Source organism: Cygnus olor, chromosome 3 (genome assembly GCF_009769625.2).
Source record: "Cygnus olor isolate bCygOlo1 chromosome 3, bCygOlo1.pri.v2, whole genome shotgun sequence".
In the NCBI taxonomy this organism is placed as follows: domain Eukaryota; kingdom Metazoa; phylum Chordata; class Aves; order Anseriformes; family Anatidae; genus Cygnus; species Cygnus olor.
This window is the reverse complement of record NC_049171.1, coordinates 78,427,899-78,438,496: the sequence shown is the minus strand read 5'-3', so window position 1 is coordinate 78,438,496 and position 10,598 is coordinate 78,427,899. Positions and strand designations below refer to the sequence as shown.

At 45.5% G+C, this 10,598-nt stretch overlaps 1 long non-coding RNA gene across 1 annotated transcript; it reads right to left on the bottom strand.

Annotated features, from left to right (window-relative positions):
• Positions 1 to 1,692: 1,692 nt before the first annotated feature.
• On the bottom strand, positions 1,693 to 10,327 carry LOC121067913. Its single transcript, XR_005818510.1, has 3 exons — positions 9,854 to 10,327; positions 3,848 to 3,997; positions 1,693 to 2,008 (listed from the first exon to the last, which is right to left on the bottom strand). It is a non-coding gene; the product is annotated as an uncharacterized LOC121067913 (long non-coding RNA).
• Positions 10,328 to 10,598: the final 271 nt, after the last annotated feature.

Here is a 10,598-nt window from a genome sequence, read left to right as displayed (position 1 = left end):
CCACTTAAGCAGATAACTGTTTTTATGTAGGGCAACTGGTGGGGAAAATGTGTCACCGTCTCCTTCCCTGCTTCCTTTGAGTGGTAAGATGAGAAGCAAGTACACTTGGGACCCTGGGAGCTCAGCCTCCCATCCCCATGCACCAGGGCAGCCTGGGTCACCCCCACAAAAGCCAAAAGCTCTTGGAAGCTGGAGGCACGTCCCAGAGTCACAAAAACGTGCTTTTATTAAATGATCTAAATCCCCACTCAGCAATCTAGAAAGATTTTTCCAGGCTCACCTTGAGTAATCTCACTTGCTCTCTTTCATCTCTTGGGGAAAGCAGCAGGTCAGCTCAGCACAGGTTTTGGCTCCTCTCTGGCAGGAGCCTGGCTGTACCACCATGGCATGGCAGCTAGCAGAGGCTGGTGCTCTGCCTGCCCATGGAGTGGGATGGCAAGTAAATCATGAGACTGTAAATCATGAGAATGGAGCAGTTTCGTACTCTGTGTCCAGCCTGCTGCCCCCAGTTGGCTCACAGTAGAGCGAGTCTAGTGATTCAGTAATCTGTTTGCCATGTATATTTTGAAGCAGGAACACAACTTAATTCCCTTCAAGGAGATCAAAACCAGGAAACGTTTAAGTAGGACTTCCTGCCCAGTGTGAAATACAAATTCTTTTCATCATGGAAAGCTAGCTGAGCTTAAACAATAGCATAGTGAAAGTGGTTATGCAACGAAGTTGCAGGAGATCAAAGCTGATTTTGGTTTTTAATTAAGATAACAAGGTACCTGGATTAAGGACACTAGTGGTAACCCACTGCCTAACTGCCTAAAGAAACACAAACACTTCCCCATTAATTTGCTGCATGCACAGAAGAGAATTTGCCCATTCTTACAGTCAGGATTTGAAACCGGGAAATGGACTGCTTGAATTCATCTAGATCAGAAGCCTTTTATTCAAGAAGGGAGAGGATATCACAAATCTTGCTGAACATTGCCTCCTCTCCCCTCTGTCTCTTTTGGTCACTTCTGCTGCCAATTCCTTTAAATATGTGCGTGTGTGTGTACCGAGAGTTTGTCTGTCCGCCCAAAAAATCCTGCATTTCCTCTTCCACCCACATGGCTATCTAAAATTCACAGTCTTGTAGGTTGTTCCAGTTAGGAAGAAAAGTCAGTTCAGGACTCAAGTAGCTTTTGGAAGCAACTTTGTCTATTTGCAAAGGAGAGACAAACCCCTGTGTGACACAGCAGGAGTCAGGCCATGGGAGCAGGCTTCTCTCTTCCCAGCTCCCTGCTGTTTTGGCCGAGCCCCCCACCCCAAAGCCCCCACTCTCCGGGCTTTCCCCAGGGCCACACACCATGCTACCTCCGGCGTTTGCCTTCGCTGGTTCTGCTCCTGCTCCCTGCTTCCCCGCCTTCACACCCACGCTCACCTCTTCTCAAAACGGTTCTGCCCCAAAACTCCCCTTCCCGGAGCCCAGGCACTCCTGGGGAGAACAACGAGCCCGTGGTTTGGGCAGAGGCTTCCGCACAGGGTGGAGGTTTAGAGCAAGTCATTATTGCGCTGCCTGCTTTCCCGAGCTGATTGCAGGGGGCTTTTGAAGGAAAAAAATGAGAATGGGTGTTAATCTGGGGTCTACTTTATTAGTAAAGTCATAAAACCTTTCAGGAAAGCCCTACAGAGCAGGCTAGGGCTGAGGCCAGCGGTTTCCGTAGAGGCTCGGAACATTTACAGGACCATGTTAGGAGTGAATATGGTTGTTGGAGATGAAAGAGAGTTCGGCCAGACTACCACCATAGGACTGTCAGAGAGCTTTATCTTTTCTGCAAGGTTGCGTGCACCACCCGTACATTTCAGCAGTGGGTGTACCGCTCCTAAGAACTTTGGAACGGTTCATTAAGCTTGCAGGAATGTTATCATTTTCCATAAAGTTTGATAGGATTTTCCAGGACCTGTGATGCTTTAGTGTAATGCATTCTTGGCTATCAACAGCCATCTTGGGCCCCAGGAGAGTGCTCTGCAGGAACTACAAAAAGGTTTTAAACATACATTTTGATTTACGGCAATAGTGAGTTCCCCCCACCATGTGATTGGGGTGGGGATCCAGAACATATTTCTGGGCTTCACTCAATTTCCACGTTCCCTTTCCCAATCACTTTTGAAATCATGTTGTTCACTCAGCCTTAACTTTAGGTGAACCCGTGCTCATACCAGGCTGTTGTCTCCTGCCCTGTCCTGCGAAGAGCTGCTGTCTCCTATCTTTTTAGTTTCACTCTGTCTTTTTTTGAGTGAGTATAGCACTTACTTGCAGCCTGATCTGTAGTGTGCTGAAGGTAGTGGGAGCCTCTCAGTGGCCTTGGGATCTGGTGGTTACAGACCCAGCTGTAGCACTCAGTGCCTGAAGTCTCACGTTTAATTACAGATGGTTGGCAAGGGCAGGCTAACCTTCACTACACCTCACTGCTGGTCTGTGAATGCCTTCTTTCATCTTGAGAGGACAGATCAATCTATAAACTTTTTGGGACTTCCACCCTTGTGCTTCCCCCCTCCAGTGAAACGTGGGTGCAGTGCTGGCAGTAGGGACAATTATTGTCTCGGGTGAGTATGGAGACCTCCTGCAATACCACTCTCAACCCTGGGTATCACAGGGCACAGACCCTCATCCCCATGTCCTGGAAGCACTCTTTGGGATTTTATTCTGTGCCATAGCTTAGAAACAGTCTGCAGAACAGGTACCTTGATGCCCTTTAACCTAGGACAACATTTTCCCCTCTCCCTTTCTTGAGCCACAGCCTGGCAATTTATCCATTTCCAGCCCTGTACCAACAGACAGGTCTGCTCCAGCTTCTGCTCTGGGTCATAAATCCAACCACCTGCACCTAAAAATGGGATGTGTCCCTTATCTTATAACCTGCAGGGACTAGCTCTGAACCACTGGCCCAAGGGTCTGTATCTTACTATCATTTCTTTGAATCTTCTAGGTATGTTTCTTCTGTCCATTACTAACGAAGTTTTACATTTTATTGCTGCAAAGCATTCACCCTGGAAATAAATAAATAAATAGAAAGCTGAAAACATCACGGTCAAGCAAGAGAGATGTTTTTAACCGTCCCCAAAGCGACATCTTTGTGTTTGTGAGTAAGGAGGCTTCCAGCAATCCGGGAGTCTTTGTGCAGAGCCCTGTGAATAAGCAAACTGCAGATCAATACCGGCCACAGTGTGCATTACTCATTAGCATGCGGGGAGCTGGGAGAACAGCGATGATATCAAACATCAGCCCCCCCATCCCGTTCCACTGAACAGAGCCTACTGATAGGGCAGTATGTGCTGCCAACAGTGAGTCATTCATCGCTCTGTCCTGCTTTCACAACAGCGTGATTCAGTGTTTGCAAAGGAAAGTCCTGACTGCAAACATTGCCCTCTTTCAGGCACCGCTCGCCCCGTTGCAACATACAGCAGAGCTTGTGCTCCGCATGACATTTGCCAGGATGGTAAACCAGTGGAGGCAGAGCATCCCCCTGTGATCTGGAGGTCTGTGCAAAGCAGGGGCAATCTGGAGGGGGAGCATGCTGTGAAACCAGTGCCCTTGCCATGCTGGACCTTCACCCCCTCCCTGCTGCCCCAGCACCAGCCCCAGCAGAGAAGCCCAGCTGAGCATGGAGCCTGCCAAAACCGGGCTGAAGCTCAAGCAAGTTTCAAGCCAGAAGGTGAATTTTCTAGTTGCCAGCCCTACAGATCTAGCCCGGGGAGAGGGAAGGAATTAAGCAATGCTATGTCCTTCCTGCCTCTTCAGTTTCCAGAAGCTGCAGCTCCGTGACTGCACGCTGACAGTTTTGCTGATAAGGCAGAAAAGAGTGGGACTCACCTTGCTTTTCCCTAACCACAGTGGCTTCCTCTTGCCAGCAAGAGTGAAAACCAGCAGTCAGAGTCTCTCAGGGTGCAGGTATGCTGATCGAAGAGATGCCTCTATAGCAGGGAAGGTCAGCTCCATAGGATCAGCAGAACTGGTGTGTGGCTGTGCTTAAAATGACAAGAGCTGTAGTAAGCCAGAAAGGGCTTGGGAGGTGGAGGCTCTGCCTTGTACAGGGTTCTTTAGGCTGAGAAAAGATTTAGCTCCTAATCAATTTCCTGATCCTTCTTAAGGCCTTCTATACTCTACTTGCTGTTTCTGTAATTCTTCCATTGGCTTTCCTACAGCCAGCAGTGCCAGGCAGCAATGCAGCTACAGTAAGTGTGGCCTCTTCCCATCCAGGACATGCACAAATCCTAGATTTTATTTGTAAGGTAATTTAAAAGTCAAATAAAGTGTTTTCTAATAAGTAAACAACCACTAAAAATATATTCTATTTTTTTCTTTTCTTTCCTCTTTTTTGTTTCTTTTTCTTTTTTTTTTTCCAAGTGGGAGTAATGAATGCTTTTCCGATTTAGAGATACAGCCAAAGCAGGTATAAATCAGCAGAGTCCCACTGACATCTATGGTGCTTTGTCAATCTGCACAAGTTGCAGATAAAGCCTTTAATGTTTCCACAGAGCAGATTTATCAGGCTCCTTGTGGGCTTGTGTGAGTTAACAAAACGAGCTTTCTAGCAAAGTCATCTATCACTTGGCTATCTACAGTCACCAGCGTGCAGGTAAATCACCAGGGCTCTGCTACCAGATGTTAAAAAGGCAGATGACCTCCTTGTATATTCCACACATGAAAAGAGCTCAGTAAATTATTTGACTTTTAAACAATAATATTCAACAATTTACTACAGAGCCCATTAACTGGATGAGGTGTTAACCTGGACATCCTGACCAAATTCCAGCTGGGTTAATTATATGTTGCCTTAGCGTTCCCCTCTCTTTCAGCTGTGACACTGTTCAATGTTATTTTTTGCTCTCCCCCCTAAAGATTGTGTTTGAATCCTGCTGTTGCTGTGTTGCACACCAAAAGTGTATGTGCTACAACCGCAGATGGAAGATCTCTGTATACAGAGTTTTAAAAGCACTCATAAATACATTCCTTAGGAGAATGGGAGCTCTAATGCATGAAAATGATTGTTTTTATTGGTTTTATTGATGCTATTATTGTTCCTGCTGTTTCAGATACTATTTACTACTACATTTTTTTTCTTGTCAAGTCCTGAAATACAGATTCGGATTAGCATTAAAATTAGAACCTGAATTTACCCAGAATGATGTGGTGTTCAGATTTTGGGTCCCAAATCAGATCCATTTTAAGGCAAAACCTTCATTGGCAAACCCATATTGAGATTACAGTGTGAATTCCCCAAATTTTGTGGGCACCACCTGCTGCCAGAGTTGTGAGTAAGGCTTACTTCAAGTCAGGATTAGACCAGAAAAAAAAAAAAATAATAAAAAAAAGAGAGAGAGAAAGGGAGAAAGAAACGCTAAGAACTACTGTACTGGAAAATCTTACTGATGTTACTTAGGGCTTGTCATAGAAGGCATAATCAATAAATACTCTGTTTGCAATTGTTCTGTGAAGGCTGTAGAACGGTAATTCTACACGACTCTCTTGGCTGCTAAGTTTTACATAGAGTTTTCCCTGAGTATCTCCCTCTTTCCTGTGTGTACCAAATAGTTCATATTCTTGGCTCACAATAAGAAACATCAAAAGACAGAAGCAAGATGAGGAGCAAAGTTCTCTTTGCTAAGGGCACATGCTGTGGCTGTGAGGCTGGGCTGTGGGTGAGACCTGGAAGGGAAGGACTCACTTGAATTATCAAGTAAGTAAACTGTCTTGATAAGAAGAAATGCCTGTGATCTGTCAATCATACTGCTAGGTTGATTCAAGGGCCTAAAACTGCTGTAGACTTTTCACCCAGCGTAAGGTACACTCTGAACAGTTTAATACAAAGACAGTGTATTTGAAAGAAGAAGAACAGCTGAATTTTTTGTCAAAAAAAAAAATCTGCAGCCTATGGTAAATTTATGAGAAGGAGCAGTAAGTAGCAGAGGACAAAATTCTGCCTAGCAGGAGTATGGAGCTCTTGTGAATGTGCTGCATACAGAACCATGCAAACCATTTGCTCATATTCACCAGGAATATCCTGCACATCAGTACAACGTTGGCAAGGTCAATTTCAACTTTAGAGCATCCACCCAAGAAATGGATTTCATATTACTTGGCTAATCATACATAGCTACCCACATACAACCTGTCGACTTAATTAGCAAAATGGAGCTAGCTGAGTCTGTTCAGTCCTTGTCCCCCTTGCTGAGCCTATGACCATCAGCAAAGTGCAGTCCAGGTAGGAGAGGAGCCAGCAGGACAGTCTGCCCCAGCCTTTTTATCCAAGAGGACACACTGGGCTTTGACTCCTCACAATACATTTAATATGCCACATATTAACTTGTGTCTTGGGCTTTTCTATAATTTAGTGCTAATTCAGAGCAAGAGAGCTGACTGCTAGGTACCCATCCCTTTCCAAGGGGATGCAGGTCCTCATTTATTCCACAGGGACCAACAGCCAGCCACCACCCTGAAGTATTCTTGAGGGCATGCAAGATTAAACTGGAATATCTGCTAGCACAGAGCCCATGGTTTCTTTTGCCTGCACAACACCTCGTACCAGAAAGCCCTGTTTCCGTAACCCCGCAAATAATTCTGACCACTGAAGACTCATATTACCAATGTGGCCGGCACCATATAACCATATAACATATCAAGCACTATTCTTTCTCCTCTCTTTTACTCAGTTTCAACAGAGTTCATAAATTCTAATAAAAAGCCGGCTGTTCCAAAGTGTGCATAGCACATACCTGGCAGGAAAAGGTTCCCATTCTGCTCCTTGCATGCCCATAGATAGTACAGGAAAAGAAAGTGCCCCAGCACCATACACAAGCCTGTAGCTGTGAAGAGAAATTTTCAGCTACTGTTCATCCATGATGTGGTTTTCCTCACCATGACGTTGAATGTGTTCTTTGCTACAGTAGAGACAGTTTACTTCCAGATGGTAGTGCTGCTGTACCTTCAGTCTTCTCTAATTATATTCTATAAACTGAGCTATTTGCAAGAAATTTCCATAACCTCCCCTTCTTCCCCCTCTTCCTACATTTACTTCAGCCTCTCAATTGCTATATCATTTGGCCACAAAGGCACCAGTTTGCTAATCTAGTTTCATGGTCTGATAGACCTGGACAGTGATCAGTTTGCTTCCAAGGCCTTTCTGCAAGAGGGAAAAGAGCTTTGATCCTTATTGACAACTCAAGCTAATAGGATTGTTCTTCTTATGCCTCAACCAGATTGTCACAGTATCCTCATGTGATAGTCTGCAGTAAATCCCATTCCCAGAAATTTAAGCTGCTGGCCTCTGGATCCAAAGCCATTAACTTTGTGATGATTAATGGGCTAACAATACAGTCCCCTTCCACATAAAATTCAAAACAAAAACAGGTTGGCAGGCATAGCCTCTCTCCAGGGCTAGAGGACCCTTTGTGTAAATACCACGCACCTCTTAGCCTGAGCTATGAGGTAATGGAATATTTGAAAGACCTGCTGCAAAGAGACGAATTTGGGACATCTTATCTAAATGTCAGGAAGAGGATTTAGTGATATCCCTTAATCCACAAGGCATGAGATGAGAGGGTACCAAGAGAACAGTGCGTGGGGGAAGACCATGATTTGGAACCATTCCATTGCAAACTTATGTGCAAACCTCCCCATCTCCTCTCATTTGTGCTTCTTTCACTCCATGCTCTACTCACAAGGAAGGTGGCTGCACACCGAATTGCAAGGTGCTCCAGAGCCCATGTGAAGGACAGGACTCAGAATATCTCATTGCTTGGCAGGACTGTGATGCTCAAAGTCACTAAGCTGTCCAAAACAAATACTATTGGATGGGGCTTGATGGAGATGGGCTGGGAGGGAACATACTATGCAAGAGACCATCAATGCTCGTTTTATTTTATAATCGGGATATATAAAAAGCCACCTGCCCTTAGCCCTAGACATCTTTGGTACAAATTACACATCAACATAAATATGAAGAAAATGACCCAGCAGCTGTTCTGCACCCCAAAGCCAGAAAATAATAGGTGAGGACAGAGCCAAAACTTAGCCATGCATTTTGGGCATCCCTCAGTGTCTGGCATCCACCTTGCTAAAACTGTTTCTGTACTCAAGAAAGCAGGTCCTGAGTGACCCAGGGATTCTGGGGAGAGCTAGCAGCCTTGCAAACACCACCTCAAACTAATAGAAAGCAGAAGATGAGCACTGAGACAGCCCCACTTGTCTATTTGGTAACTGGTGTGCTGCGTTGTCTCTGCCTTTGTAAGTCTTTGGGTTTGTTAAAGGCTCAGTCTTGCATAGGGCATGCCATTGTTAACACAGAGGGGATGAAACCCTTCAGGCAGGTAGCAGGGTTACTACCAGAAAGACATGGTTGCATGTGTCCGATTTTAAAAGGACTGCAAAATTAGTAGCTGACACAAGACAAGCCTAACTGATCCTGGGTAGGATGTCAGGGTCTTCCAAAAAGCTTGTGGTTTATTAAAGTAGGGTCTACACTGGAACAAAACCACCTTGATCTCAAAACACCTTCAGGTAAAGCCATGAAACTGGCCTCGCCCTCAGCAGCCTCACCTTTGCACTGAGGCCTGCCACGAGAACAGACCTGGGGTGACACACAATGACAGAGGGGCTGGGGAGTGCTGTGAGGACATCTCAGCCCCTCAGGAAGAGGTGGCACCCCAAACCCAAACAAGAGCTTTGGCTACAGCACGTCCCTATTCTGCTGTCTTCAAAGGTTGGCCTTCCTGAGCCACACAAAGGAAAATGTATTTTCATGTCAGCCTGTTCTTCTAAACATTCAATTACCCTGTCAAATACCAAACACCTCTTCTTTATGGGAAATTCTTCTGGCAGGCTCCACCTCTTCCTCCTGCCAACTGCTCCTTGCTTTGTCCTTTTAAAGTGGGGCTAGAGGCAACAGTTTATGCCCTTACTTGTTAGCAAAGGCAATTATGGCCACCTTCTGTGAGCAATTACCCATTCCTATCTGTTTCCTACAAAAACCTAAATTTTATACAATTACAGGCTACCCGGCAACCCTGACGCTGCTGGGATGCACAGCAGAGCACTCAGCACAGGCCACATTTCAGGCAGTTAAATGCTGTATATATTACTTTGTGTTGTCTGTCAGACCAGAAGTGCCATTGGCAACAGCCCGGGGGCTGGGAGAGCTGCCCCCTTCCTCTCCTCCCTCCTCACACGATCTCCCAAAAGCCACACCAGGCTCCTGAGCAGTCGGTGTGCCTACCTGTGACAAGTGGGCCGTGGCTTCCCATGTACCTACAGAGCATCTGCCTGCCAAGACCTCCAAGCTGGTCAGGCATCTCTCTCGGTTTTTCACATATCCCTGTGAGTTTAGCGACCCTGAAGCACTTCTGGAAATGCCTAGCTAGGCCTTGCCCAAGATTGAATTTTGGGACCAAGTTCCAGCAGGTGGCTGGTCTGAGGTGCGGGAGACGTAACAGGTTTCTTGGTCTTGGTATAACACTGAGCAATGCCTCCCATAAAATGGCAATCGTATTTATTAGAGATATTAGATCCGATTCTGATCTCAGCCTACTTGACTTATTACTTATATCTGCCTGTAGTGAACACAAAATGCTCCTTCCTCTGAAAATCAATGCCCCCTGCTTGCTCTTGTGTAGGCTGCAACCACCAACCCAAGGACACAGCCCATGGGCTCAGTTGAATTTGTACATGGTTTTTACTGAGGAGAGTTTAAAGCGAATGGTCTGAACGTTCAGCCCAAGCCACTGGTGTAACACAGGGATAATTTCACTGAAATCAAGGCATGACATAGATGGGAAGCAAATTTAAAATCATAATTAAACTGTACATCAAAATGGCACTCACTCATGAAGAAGCAACAGCAAGTCAAATTACTAGTGAGCTGCAGTGGTGCCCCATTCGTTCCTCACATCTGCCATCTGCATCAGGTCTTTGTGAATAAATAAACCCTGCAAAGGACAAAAATTGTGGCAGTCATACAAACGTCCCTTTGGTATCAAGGGTTGTGTACATGTCAGAAAACAAACTAATAGTTCTGTGAAGGGAACATTTTCTGTGGGCTGACAAAGCAAGCTGCTCTGTGAGCAGCAGCGCTGACAAAATCCAGTCTCCCACAGACTGATGCCTTGTGGCCATACTTTTTCACTGCAGTAACCTCTGGGCCACTCAGCAGGCAGAGCTGAACAGATAACGCCGAAATCATGCTGCAGCTTTGCACCAATTTTGAGCATACCATGTAACTAATGCCTGCTGAATAACCATCAGTTTCCATGAAATGTGCAGGAATGTAACACCTTATTGTTATCTACCCCCTATGTCAAATTTCGACTACATTAGTTAACCGGCTCAAAGATTTGGGGGGTGAGAGGGGTGAATTCGAGAGATAAATGCACAGAGAGAAATGCAGTCACATAAGCCTTTCTTTGTTAGGAAAAGAGGGGAAAAACAACAAAACAAGAAAAACAAAGCTGTGTATTTAGCTGTTACAGCCCAAAGTCTGAGGACTTACATTTTCAGAGGGTGTGACCCCGTAGGATTAGTTGTGTGCATGATGGAAATCTCTGTCAGAACATTAAAAGGATTAGAAATT